This window comes from Ceratotherium simum, chromosome 14, assembly GCF_057802395.1.
Source record: "Ceratotherium simum simum isolate JZ-2026a chromosome 14, ASM5780239v1, whole genome shotgun sequence".
In the NCBI taxonomy this organism is placed as follows: domain Eukaryota; kingdom Metazoa; phylum Chordata; class Mammalia; order Perissodactyla; family Rhinocerotidae; genus Ceratotherium; species Ceratotherium simum.
The window spans coordinates 23,095,313-23,108,593 of record NC_141913.1 but is presented as its reverse complement, the minus strand read 5'-3'; the positions used below and the strand labels follow the sequence as shown (position 1 = coordinate 23,108,593).

The window sequence follows — 13,281 nt, the reverse complement described above, 5'->3', positions numbered from 1 at the left end:
CCCCGGCAGGTTACTTTACTTATTTAGCATTATCTGTTGCTAGCATAACTGTTAAGGCAGCTCAAAAGATGTTTTTTTTTTTTTTTTAATTTGGCCTTTATTCCCTAATAGGTAACAGTTGTTTGGCCAGATCTTCTGTGAGGCTGGATGCTCCTCTTATAGGAGCAAGCAAAAGGCATATGATGAATCCAATACGAAACACTTATCTAAAGAAAGAGAGACTTCCAGAGCAGGCCCTGAAAGGATTTTGTGCTTCACCTCATGTCAGCAGAAAGTTCAACTAAGTCATGTTCTCTGAACATTTCAAGATTTAGGGGGCAAGATGCCTGTTTCTTAGAAATCCACGCTATGTGAAAAACAGACTATGTGGTATCTTAGCCCAAGAATGCAACAGTGTCTTGGTGGGTGAGTCACTCCACCCACACGCCTCAGGAAAGGGGAGAAGGCCCACGACAGCCTCCTGATTAGAGCAGTGGTTCTGCCCATTTGGTTGGCTAAGCTAAGTCATTCTTCCAGTTCTAAAATACAGCTGCTATAATCTACATTCTTTGGTTTTGTTATTAAAATGGGTGAGATTTTGTGTTTTATAAAATTCTTTCCTAACCAAATTATGCTTATATTCAAAAACATTTATAATTGTAACTCCTCAGTGGTCCAGTCTGTGAGTCTTCAAGACAACTTGTATTCATTTACGTTGAAGATTTGTGAGAACATATTCTTTTTTTTTTTTTTTTTCCATGAGGAAGACTGGCCTTAAGCTAACATCTGTTGCCAATCCTCCTCTTTTTGCTGAGGAAAATTAGCCCTGAGCTAACATCTGTGCCTATCTCCCTCTGTTTTATGTGGGACGCCTGCGACCGCATGACTTGACAAGCAGTGTGTCGGTCCTCGCACGGGATCCGACCCTGCGCACCCCGGGCTGCCGAAGCAGAGCACGAGAACGTAACCACTATGCCACTGGGCCGGCCCCAGAGAACATGTTCATTTTTGAACTCAGCAAGATTCATTCACCAGAAACTCATTTCTGAAAACATTTTATTTACTGATAAGTGATGAGAAATCAAGCATAAAAATTTTTTTATGATTTTTAAGATTTCCTCAAGTATTAAAATGTAACATTCAGTCTTTTGTGGCATATTGTTCATGTAAAAGATTTTTAAAAGATGCCTCTAGCAGCTATTTTTGTGAATTTGTATTAAATCATCAATAATTGAAAGAATAAGACTGAAACAATACATTTTGATAGTTTTTTTAAACAGAATATCATGATTGACTATTGATTAAAATGTATATACTAGAGATATCATTTAAAAGTTAAGCACAACAATGTGAAGATACTTAACACTGCTGACCTGTACACTTAAAACTGGTTAAGATGGCAAATTTTGTGTGTATTTTACCACAGTTTTTTTTTAAAAAAAGAGTTCAAAAGTACAGATAAGTCTATGGAGTACAAGCTTATAGCAGCCATAGAGCTGACTGGATTTGAGTTGAGTTCCTGTACCATGCCTACATAAATATTTAATATCTCTAGTCTATTTTGTCGTTAGTGCTGTCAAGTCGATTCTGACTCCTGGTGCCCCTGTGTACAGCAGAGCGGAACCCTTCCCAGTCTTTTTGTGCCATCCTCTCACCTTGTGGCACTATATCAGACAGTGCTCTGCTGCTATTCACAGGGTTTTCATGGCCAATTTTTTCGGAAGTGGGTGCCAGGTCCTTCTTCCTAGTCTGTCTAGTCTGGAAGCTCCGCTGAAACCTGTCCACCATGAGTGACCCTGCTAGTATTTGAAATACTGGTGGCATAGCTTTCAGCATCACAGCAACATGCAGCCACCACAGTGTGACAACCGATGGATGGGTGATGTGGTTCCCTGACTAGAAAGGAACCTGGACCTTGGTGGTGAGAGCCCCGAATCTTAACCACTAGACCACCAGGGCTGGCTCTAGTGTATTACCTATAAAATTTTAAGATGCCATCACATTCAGCTTGCACTAATCATTAAGATACCGTTCAATTCTATTCAAAGAAGTATTGGTAAAGGAACCTCAGAAAATTTGCATAAAGAAGTACACAAAAGTCTGTGTGCTTAGTGAGTAAACACGCAAGTAAATAAATAAACTGAGGAGATTTATGGAAAAGATGTCTGGAAACTACCTGGACCCAAAAAACAATGTTGAAAGTCATGGTTTTCTTTAAAAATTGATGATAGTGTGCATATACTTAAATGCAGTGCTTACTGTGAGAGCTAAATGGTGTAAAGAAATGGTATGCTTGGTTATTAGTTCCCCTGGAGAGAGAGAAAAAAGTGAAAAACAATACAACTTGTTCATAAATATAGCTATTATAAATGTTATTAAATATTATATAATATTAAATATACTATAAATATAGCTATTATCCAGGAGGCAATTTTTTAAAAGATAGCAGAATTTAAGCCTCCTTGAAAAACTTCATCCTCTAATCTCCACTTCAGATACAGCATAAATTAGACCAAGACAATAAACATTTGATGACTCGCAGTTAAGAATTGGCAGCTAACTGGAATTATGATAGTCAAAAGCCATAATTATAATTTGAAACAAAGAAATATAGGTCTGTGTATATATTCACATATATATTTACAAGTTCAAATTGAGATGAAGCATGATAAGAGCATCTGTTAAGTGTTTAATTCTTCAAGCAGCAGATATATTTTGAGCACCTCCTCTATGTCCTGCAGGCTTCTAGGCACTGGGGGTAAATAGTGATATGCAAATCTCTACCTGCTTGGAGATTACAGTCTATTGCAGAAAAATAAACAAGTACAGATACTACTTCTAAATAAAGATAATGAGGAGACAGTTGATACACAGGTCTGGAGCTTGGGACATGGTCTGGGCTGGGGGTATATATTGGGGTTCATTAGCTCCTAGATGGCATTTGAAGCCACAGGAGTAGTTGAGTTTACCTATATCAGTGGTTTTCAAGTAGGGTTTTTTTTTTCCCTCGGGGGACATTTGACAACGTCTGGGCACAATTTTGATTGCCACAGTTTGGTGGACAGGCAGTTGCTACTGGCACCTAGTGGGAAGAGGACAGGGATGCTGCTAAACATCCTGCAACGCACAGGACAGCCCCCACATCAAAGAATGATGTGGCCCAAAATGTCAATAGTGCTAAGGCTGAGAAACCCTAACCTAGAGTCTGGATAAAGAAGAGAAGAGATCTTTCTTGGAACATGGAGCATTGGAGTCTAGAAGAGGAGATTGAAAGGAATAGCAGTGAGATAGAGAGACAGCCAGAGCATGCGGTGTCCCAGAAGCCAAATGACAAAAGCGTTTCAAAGAGGAATGGCCAACTGTGTCAAATGCTAGTTAGTGATTGAATTAGATGAGGACTGGGAACTAACCATTAGACTTAGGAAAATGGAGGCCTGTGGTAGCCTTGACAGGAAGGAAATAATAATCAGCTGAAAGACCAGGAAAGTAAGTTTACTAGGGAAGTACAGAAGGGTGGTCCCAGAGCTTTGTCAAGGTAAATTTCCAGGGAGATTACTCAACACCAACCTTTTTTTCTTCCAGCCATCTTCAGCTACCTGGATACAGGTACAGAGCAGACAGAGTTGGGTTTAATCAGATTTGGGGTTCTACCAGATGAGCGTGACAGAGATAAGCAAAGGTCTGGATGAAGTATGCCCTAGAGTGACAGGTAGTGATGAACCACAGACTCCTCACTGGGTAAGGAAGTGTGAATACAAGAAGTGTAACCCCATTGAGAACTGGAGACCCTGGTAGAGTTAAGGAACTTCTAAAGTGGTTATGTTGAAGAAAGTGAGGTGCAAAATAGGAGTGCTGGTAGAGTATGAAATGCTTGAAATTGAACTTTAGGCATTAATAAAGGAAATGACAGGAGTAGCTGTTTTTTTCAAATCTAAGTCAGTCCATTTGAATGGACAACTGAGGTGACAGGAACAGAAAATGGGAGATGAGAATGTCAAGAAAATGAAAGAATACATGGCAGGTAACCTCTGCCTCTGATTATTTGTGTACATTTCCCCCGATCACTCCAAAGCTGATGGCATGCCATATTTTTAGAACAGCAGTCACCGCCTCTTTCATATTTTGTTTCTTTATCTGTACAGTTTTTGGTTTCCATGGTGAGAATTTTGTTTTTGTTTTCCTACATATTTGTTCTTAACTGTAATAGGCATTTTCTTAATTACCACTTTCAATTTTTTCATCAACCACATCTCTATTCTCATGTTTACTTCCCAAGTCAGAAGATGTCCTATTTCTGAGTTGGCCATCCCAACTAGAGGCTCGTTCCTCTACCTTTAATAAGAAAAATAGCCACACCAACCATTTTCAGGCTACATCTCTCTTTAAACAAGCAGCCGTGATCTAAAGAGCACATTGGACTGTGTAGGGTAGCTCAGGTTCTGAATTCAGAGCTGAGTTCAGACCCCAGCTCCAAGCTTTGACTGTGACCATGGGCAGGTCACATGACCCCTTGAGCCCAGATGGCTTCACCTGTAAAATGCGGGTGATACTACCCACCACATAGATTTGTCATGAGAATTAAATAAAGTGATGCGCCCCAGTGCTTTGCAAGTGTATAAGTATAGGGGTAGGCAAACTATGGCCTTGGGGCAAGCCACCTGTTTTTGCAAATAAAGTTTTATTGGAACACAGCCACCCACATATGTTTAGTGTTGTCTGTGGCTACTTCCATGATGTGACAGCAGAATTGAGTAGTTGCAACAGAGACCATATGGCCCACAAAGCCTAAAATTATTTCTATCTGGCCCTGAAAGAAAACATTCACCAACCCCTGATTCAAAACATAACATTACACTAAATTAAGTTTCACATTTTTAAAAAATTTCCCACCACAGATTATTTCACTTACTTTTTATTTAGTACTTTATACCCAGTGTCTTCATGTGAAGAACTCAGTACACAGTAGCTGTTTCTTGTTGTTTCAGAACACCCCTTCATTTCAAATACTTTTTTGGAAACTTATCACACCAGTACTTAGTGAATTATTTCAAATGTCTTTCAGACATAGCCCAGTAATGATGAGAAATTTTCCCACACATATATTTTCTGCCATCAAAATAATGACTAACAAGTTTAGTCTTAATTTAAGTTCTGTGACATTTGTGGAGAGAAAGGGAAGAAAGGGCAGCCTTCGATTTGACATTGGGTAGCGTGCAGCTCTCTTTAAGTGGGTAAGAGGCATCCCCACTTCACTGCTGTCGCCCAGAAGCTTTCTACAGTCAAATTACTGCTCTCAAATCTGAGAGAGCCCAAATACCCTAGTATGGTTGCTATAATGTTGCTATTTTCATTCCAGCTAGTGAGGTTCAAGCTTTCAGCTGTTCCAGCCTAGATTTCCCCAGAGGCAAAATAACAAGTTTGCATTGTCTCAACAGGGGAAAGTGCCCCACTTGGGAACTGTGAGATTTCAGTCAGATGTGGAGCATAGTCACCACCTCAGCTTGCACAGACCTCCTAAGAACATTACCATGTGGTCTGGGGCAGGAGCTGAGCTGACAGTCCTGTCACCTGCATATCAGCTCCTGATTACTGGGTTTGGCACCTGTTTTTGGCAGGGGTGTCAGTGTCTAGTGGCAGAGTTGGCATAGTGGTGGGGCAAAGATTTCAGGGTTGTCTTTTTTTAATAGGAAAAAAGGTCATATAAGATTCAGAGAACTTAAGCGATAGCTGAGCTTCTCAATACTGAGAAACATGACCAAGATTAAAATCATAAAATATAAATAATCCAGCAGGACTAGAAAGTTTACAGATTTGGAGTTTTTATAATTATCAAATTTTAGATGTGAAAAGGCCCTTATACATTGCCTAGCCCTACTTCTTTTAACAGATGGGAAAACTAAGAAACATGTTAGCTGACTTCATTGATTCATACGAAGCCACAAAACAACTTAGCAGCAAATGCAGGTCTCCTAATGCAGTCCAGTCATCTTTCTGCTCCCTCCAGTTCTATTTGTGGATTTGAGATAAGGCTCACAATTGTGATTAGAATATCATTTCACAGTGACACAATAGCTTGCACAGTTAATTCATTTTCTTTTTTAAAAATCTAAATAAACGTGTTCAATAATTATTACCTAGCCAGATCCTTCTCTCTCTCATATTTCTGAAATGCTTATGGTCTGACACAAGGGATTTGGCAGCTTTTATGAATGTGATACATGCAGATTTTTAGATCTTATTTCATACCAGAGTATGATGCCAATATTTTAAAAATAAAATCCTACAAGTTGATATTTTCTCTCTATCAGTATCAGTACAATGTCTAATTAGACAGCATGTGTCAAAAAGAACCCCTTCAAAAGTGCCACTGTAAAGTATTAACCCAGAATTTTTCAAGTATTAACAGAGAAACAACTAGAGTTGAGTTCTTGCGTTGTTGCTTGAAACAGTGTTAAAGATACAGTGAAGTGGCTAAAGTGCATTGCTGAATAAATAAGCAAGAGTTCTAAAGTTCAATGTGATTTGTGCAACTTGAGGCTGAACTTGGGATTTTTTCCAAGGCTTCCAAGATGCTGAGAATCAGCCAGTTTTTTCCTGAAGTCATAGATTTGAAGCAATCCATGTGCCTTTTATCTTAACATGTTAGTTACCCTTTTTAAAGTTGCCATCTGAAAAATTGCTGAAGAAATAATCTTCCCCTTCTGCGAACTAGTTAGACTGTATCTTATTTCCGTACATAGTTAACAAATAAACCATATGTCCTGTTACTTTCTTTACTCATTTTAACAGAACAAACTACAGACAAGGTTGAAAACACATTAATGGAGAGGTTTTTGGCTGCCCATGATTCTACTCTTGTAATTATTTTACTCTATGGTCATATTTGTCTTTTAAAAGACGAAAAAAGCTTATTGGTAGACTTGGTTCTGCATATGTTGGCCATCCTATGGTTGGTCCTGCAAAGGAGTACAAAACAGTGGTGCTGAAACATTTGTGTTCTTTGGGGAGTTTTCTTGTTGTTTTGTTTTATTTTAAGAGTGCTGTTCAACAATAAACAAACACATAGAGACAGAGACTGGATTGCTGGTTACCAGAGGGGAAGCGGGGAGGGGGGAGGGCGAAAGGGATAATTCAGCACATGTGTGTGATGATGGGTTGTAGTTGGTGTTTAGGTGGTGGACATGATGTGGTCTATGCAGGGGTGGAAGTGTAGTGATGTGCACCTGAGATTTGAACAGTGTTGTGAACCAATGTTACTGCAATAAACAAAAAATTAAAAAAAGAAAAAAAAAGTTACAGTTGTCAACTCTAATACAAACTAAAAAAAAAAAAGGAGTGTTGTTTAGTCATAACCAGCATTCCTAGTTTAAAATGCCATTCCTAATTTCTGTCTTGACAATTCAGAATCTCCTCCTCATGTTGTAAGTTTATAATAATATCAGAGAGGCGGGTTTTTCCTGTGACTTTTTTCAAAATGGAGAGGGATCATGTGCTCTGGCATTTTCTACCTCCTCTGGAGCCTTTAGAGCATGAGTAATTCTAGGTAGCCAGCTTTGGGGGTAGCTGTGAATTCTAACAAAAATTCTGTCCAAAATGACTGTCATTTCCTTTCAGTTTCTTAAAATATATTGCACTTTTCTGCCATCTTAAAGAGAAGTGCTTAAACAAAACTTAAACTTGTCCTCATCTCCTGAGATGTGTATGACTTTTTGCCTTTATATGGAGAGTCCCACAACCCTGAGAATTTGGTGTTTTATGGTCTCATTTTAATTTTTTGTTTGCTTGTTGCCTCTTGTATTTCTTAGAATACCTGCCTTAACAGTCTATATTTCTAGTTTTAATTTCTACTTCTATTCCTCTGTGGGCTAGAAACTGGTAACCAAGTTGAATAGAGTTTTGATTAGATAGGAGTAAGTATGCTGAGGTAAGGTCCTTAAAGGCTTTTCTAGAAGCCCAGCATCAACAACATTCACATCTTTTTGGCTGCTCAGAGGCCTTTAGCTCACCGCCTTGTTCTTGCCTATATTCCATAGAGATCAGAAATTATCCATTACTATGCAACCTGAATCTTGTCAGGTGTAAGAATGAATTTTAAAAATGAAGAGTGAATGTATTTAGAGGTAGCCAATTTTTATTTTTACTTTCCAGTTTTTAAAAATTGCATGTTTTCCTTACAATGAGTCAGATGTCATTTATTTTCAAGACTCATTCAGAATGATAAATTGGATACAATTGCAAGGTTAATTGTTGTTGTTTGAAGACAGCCCAGTGTTTGTTGTTGTTGTTGTTGTCCTTTGTTAACTGAAGTTTTGAGACCTCCTCTGAAAAACTACCAGTTGGCAAGACCTCTACTGCACTGTCACAAATTAAATCGTTGCCATTGTGCTTGTCATCCTTGCCCTAGTTCCTGGTTTTAAAAAAAGGACCCTTAGGATTGACCTTTATCTTAATTCTTCATGCCCTTTCTTTCTCATTTTCTGCCACTTTCCCAAAGGAAAGTGTTATAAAATTTGAAGTTTTGGGGGGAGTGATCCAATATTAATCAAATATTGTCTATTTATATATCAATCAGATCAATCCTGATTGTTTTTCAAGAGTTGATGTTTTAACCTTAACGTTACATATTTGATCTTTAGAACAACTGTTCTTAGAGAACAGATTGCCTGTTGCAAGAGCCATCAGTGTGTGTGTGTGTGTGTGTGTGTGAGAGAGAGAGAGAGAAAAAGAGCGAGTATGTGTGTGTGTAAAATTTTACATCAGTGTTTTAAAATATTGCTTCACCATGGGATATTAATTCTGAATGGTATTATGAGCAATAAAACCCTGATAGTTTCCTGGATTAGACCTATTAGAGTTGTTTAGATAACACACTTTGAATTACTTCCTCTCAGGAAACATTGAAACTGGAAATGTTAACCAGGCACGCATACCGAAGCACTTAGACAGAATGCATTGTTTCTTTTGCTATTAAAAAAATAAAAAAGGAAAGAAATTATGCAAATAAATCACATCTGTAGAAACCAGAGGAGACTGTTTGGTTCAGCTGCCAAAGGAAGAGCATTTATTTATGAGATTCTTCATCTTTCCCTGACAGTGACCACAGATTGGTCCATACGTTAGTCTCATAATTGATGCCGAGCTAATTGCTAGCATTAATGATGACATCAGAGTTGGGAGCGTGTAATTACAGATTGTACTCACATATGTTATGCATTTTTATGTGTGGGAGTAGGAGTAACTTTTTTTAGACGTAAACACATACGTGAAAATGTAGACTAAACTGTTGAATGTGCCCAGAGAGTGACATTTAGCAAGGATAATTCTGATCTGTTTAATCTGTACGTGTGCTGTCTGATTCTTGTCTCGCAAGCTGCATAGACATTCTCTTTCATTTTGTTTGATATGCAGTACTCACTAGACCTATATTTCTTTATTCTGGAACGTGTATGTTTATAAAGGTAAATTAGGAAAAAAATATAGTAAACACCAATTTAAAGAGCTAGAAAGAAACATACGCTTTGTTATTCCTTCACATTTGAGAAGCACTGTTGGCTCCCTATAGGTTAACGGGAAATAGTTTGTTGTATGAGTGAACGTGTGTGTTTCTCAAATCTCATGAGAACTCTTTCTCTCAACATCCCTGTCTCCATCCTGATCCAAGTGGACGAACTGCCAAGTTTTTTACAAAGTTCCAGTAAAAAGGAAGTATAGCAATGCAGCTGAGCATTTTGGAGACTAGTCTATCCTAAAATGGTAGATTTTGAATCATTTTAATATGTTCACTTCCTTTGGGATATAACTGTATTGATATTTCAGGCTCTATTCTGACATTAAGTTTTATTCTGGGATAACACATTCAATGAAAACTTGAGCAATTCTTCAGTACAGAAGGAAGGATAATGCTTAGAAATAGTGGTTTGGGCTTGAACAGTAGTGGATAGAAATAGAAACGAACTGTGTAAATACAGAGATATGAAAGACAATGTGAAATAGAATTATAAGAATTAAAATGGGGGCCGGCCCCGTGGCATAGCGGTTACGTGTGCGCACTCCGCTGTTGGCGGCCCAGGTTCAGATCCTGGGTGTGCACCGATACACTGCTTGTCAGACCATGTTGTGGCGGCATCCCATATAAAGTGGAGGAGGCTGGGCACAGATGTTAGCTCAGGGCCAGTCTTCTTCAGCAAAAAGGGGAGGATTGACATGGATGTTAGCTCAGGGCTGATCTTCCTCACACACACACACACACACACACACACACACACACTAAATAAATAAATAAATAAATAAATAGAATTAAAATGTTTTTATTGTTAATAAAAGGAATAATAATGATGATCTCTATTTACTGAGAGCCTACCATATGCCAAGCACTGTGTGAAGTTGTTTGTATACATTGATTTAGCCTGCAAAGTAGATGGTAGTGTTCCCATTTTATAGATCAGGAAACTGAGGCTCAAAAAAGTAAAGCACTACATGTGAGGTCATCTAACAATAAAGGCAAGATTCAGGCTCAGCTTGTAGTTCAGTTAATAGTATTGTACCAATTAATTTCCAAAGGACATTGTTCTCATTCATTTATGCCAGGGGTCAGCAAACTTTTTCTATAAAGGGACAGAGTAAATACTTTAGAGTTTGTAGACCATACAGTCAGTTGCAGCTACTCAGCGTTGCCATTGTAGAGTGAAAGCAGCCAGAGACTCTGCATAAATGAATGAGCACAGCAGTGTCCTAATAAAACTTTATTTACAAAGTCAAGTGGTGGGCCAGATTCGGACTGTGGGCAATAGTTTGCTGACCTCTGATATACAGGGATAACCCAAAAGTTAGAATTAATATCAAATGAATCTCTATAAGGACTCTTGGTGACCAAAGTCAAGAGAATAAAATAACCGGAACCTTGAAGCTATAGGTCCTGTAGAAAAAGAAAGTCAGCCCTCATATGTGCCAAATACTGTCATTTATAAATGACTTACGAGCTTTAAAAAAAAAAAAAAACCCTAATCTATATTCTTCAAAACTGTCAAGATCATAAAAAACGAGGAAAGACCAAGAAACTCGCAGATCATAGGACTGGATGCAATATAGTATCCTGGTTTGATCCTGGAACAGAAAAAGGACATTAGTGGAAAAAATTAGTGAAATCCAAACAAAGCTTATCATTTAGTTAATTGTATTCTATCAATGTTAATGTCTTAGTTTTGGTAATGTGCCATGGTTGTGGAAAATGTTAACAGGAGAAGCTAAGTGAAGGAGATAAAGGAACTCTCTGTACCACCGTTGCAACTTTTCTGCAAATCTGAAATTATTCCAAATAAAAAGTTAAAATTTATTTATATATTTATTATTAATTTATTTATTTGAATTCCTAAACTTACTCCAATGTAGAAGCCCAAGTGAATACTGAGTCTGGAAGTAAGCATAGTTAAGTTGAGATCTTGTTAAAAAAATAATAATAACTCTTATCTGAGTCCACCTAAATGTAAAGTCCACCTTATATTAGTCCACCTAAAATGGACTTTACATCTTAGGAGCCTGAACTGCCTTTAAAACAATCTTGTGCTGCCATTTATGTACTGATAATGCCTCGTACAGAGAAATTCACTTCACTTTAGAGACAACAGAGCCACTTGTTTTTTACAGCGTTAATGTTGATTGACATATTGCTTGTTCCAAAGGGTAAAATTATAGAGATGCCTCGGAATAGTGGGTAAGAAATTATTTACAAAGATTGTTACTACCTAGTTTTCTAAACACGTACTGATGATTACTCTTAGTAAGTGGTATGAACATTGTCAGTCAGTTTACTCAGATGCTTTTTATTAACATAAAAGAAAAAAATCAATCTCAGGCTTAATGTAAGCCCGATAACAAAACCTGATAAAGATGACATAATATTACTGAAAACTATTCTCACCTGTGACTGAGATACATAAATCGTCGATCAAATACTGTCAAAGAGAATCATGCAATATAGTTTTAAGTGCACTCTGATCCTGTAGAGATTATTTCAGGCATATAGCGTTGTTTTAATATTTGAGAATCTACTGTTTTATCATATAAAATTAATACATCAAAATTAAAAGTAAACATATGACTATCTTATTGGACACAGAAACAGCATTTAATAAAAATTTTTTAAATTTCTTTTTAGAAACTTTTAGAAAACTAGAATTGGAAAGACACATTACTAATATGATAAAAAAAATCCATCTCAAACCAACAAATTTCTCATAGTTGATATTAAAACAGATGATATTCACATTAAAATCTGGAACAACACTCATCATCATCCCTCTGTTGAGGAGAGAAGGGATGAAAACTAAAAAGATGGAGATAAAATTTTCATCAGTTGCTTAAGATATCATTACCTAGGAATCCCAAGAGAATCAACTGGGAAAAAAACTATTACGGTAAGATTACGAGACACCCAGAATAGCAACAAACCATACTCAACTACAAATGAACAGCAGTGTTCAGGGATTGATAACGAAGGCAAACTTAAATGCTAAGAAGGGAAATAAAAGATCTGAATAAATGATGAGAATTATCATGTGCCTATTTGGAAATACCATTATAATGATGTCATTTCTTGCCAAAATGCCATGTAGATGCACTTCCAGTAAAATTACTGATACAAACCATGGACAAAATGATTCTAAAGTTCATCTAGAAAATAGGTAGGCAAAAATATCTAAAATTTTCCTAATGTCATGTTTTTTTAAACTTTTTATTTTGAAATAATTTCAGTCTTAAAGAATTATTGTAAGAATAATATAAGATCTTCAGCATATATATATATATATATAACAGCATTCCAAAGTTACTTGGATTATTTCTCTGTCTCTGTCCCCTGTGTGATTAGTTTATTCATTTGAAATATGGTTGGATTCATCTGTTTCCACTTGCATTCAGCTTTAAGGTTTTTTTTAAATTCTTGTTGACTTAATTTCATTTTTTGAATATGTGGAACATTAGCATACTTCCTAAAAGTCAAAACTATAGCAAGGTATGCTCACAGAGGCATCACTCCCTCCTATGTCCCTAACACCAGATTCCTTCCTCCCCTACCTCCTGTAAGTAAACAATCTCATTGTTTTCTGTTTTATTTTTCTTGTGTTCTTTTTTAATAAAAATAAGCAGAAAACATATATACTAATTTTTCCTTCTTTCTTAACAAAGAGTTAGTATACTGTATAAAATTTTATGCACTTTTTTTTTACTTAACAATATATCCTGGAAGTCATTTCTTATCAATTCATTGAAGTCAATCATCCTGATTCTTTTTTGCATAATACCATT

The 13,281-nt window shown here is 37.0% G+C and overlaps 1 protein-coding gene across 3 annotated transcripts in view; it reads left to right on the top strand.

Annotated features, from left to right (window-relative positions):
* Positions 1 to 13,281, top strand: part of GAREM1 (GRB2 associated regulator of MAPK1 subtype 1) — a 192,400-nt gene that overhangs the window by 153,678 nt on the left and 25,441 nt on the right. The window lies entirely within an intron of this gene.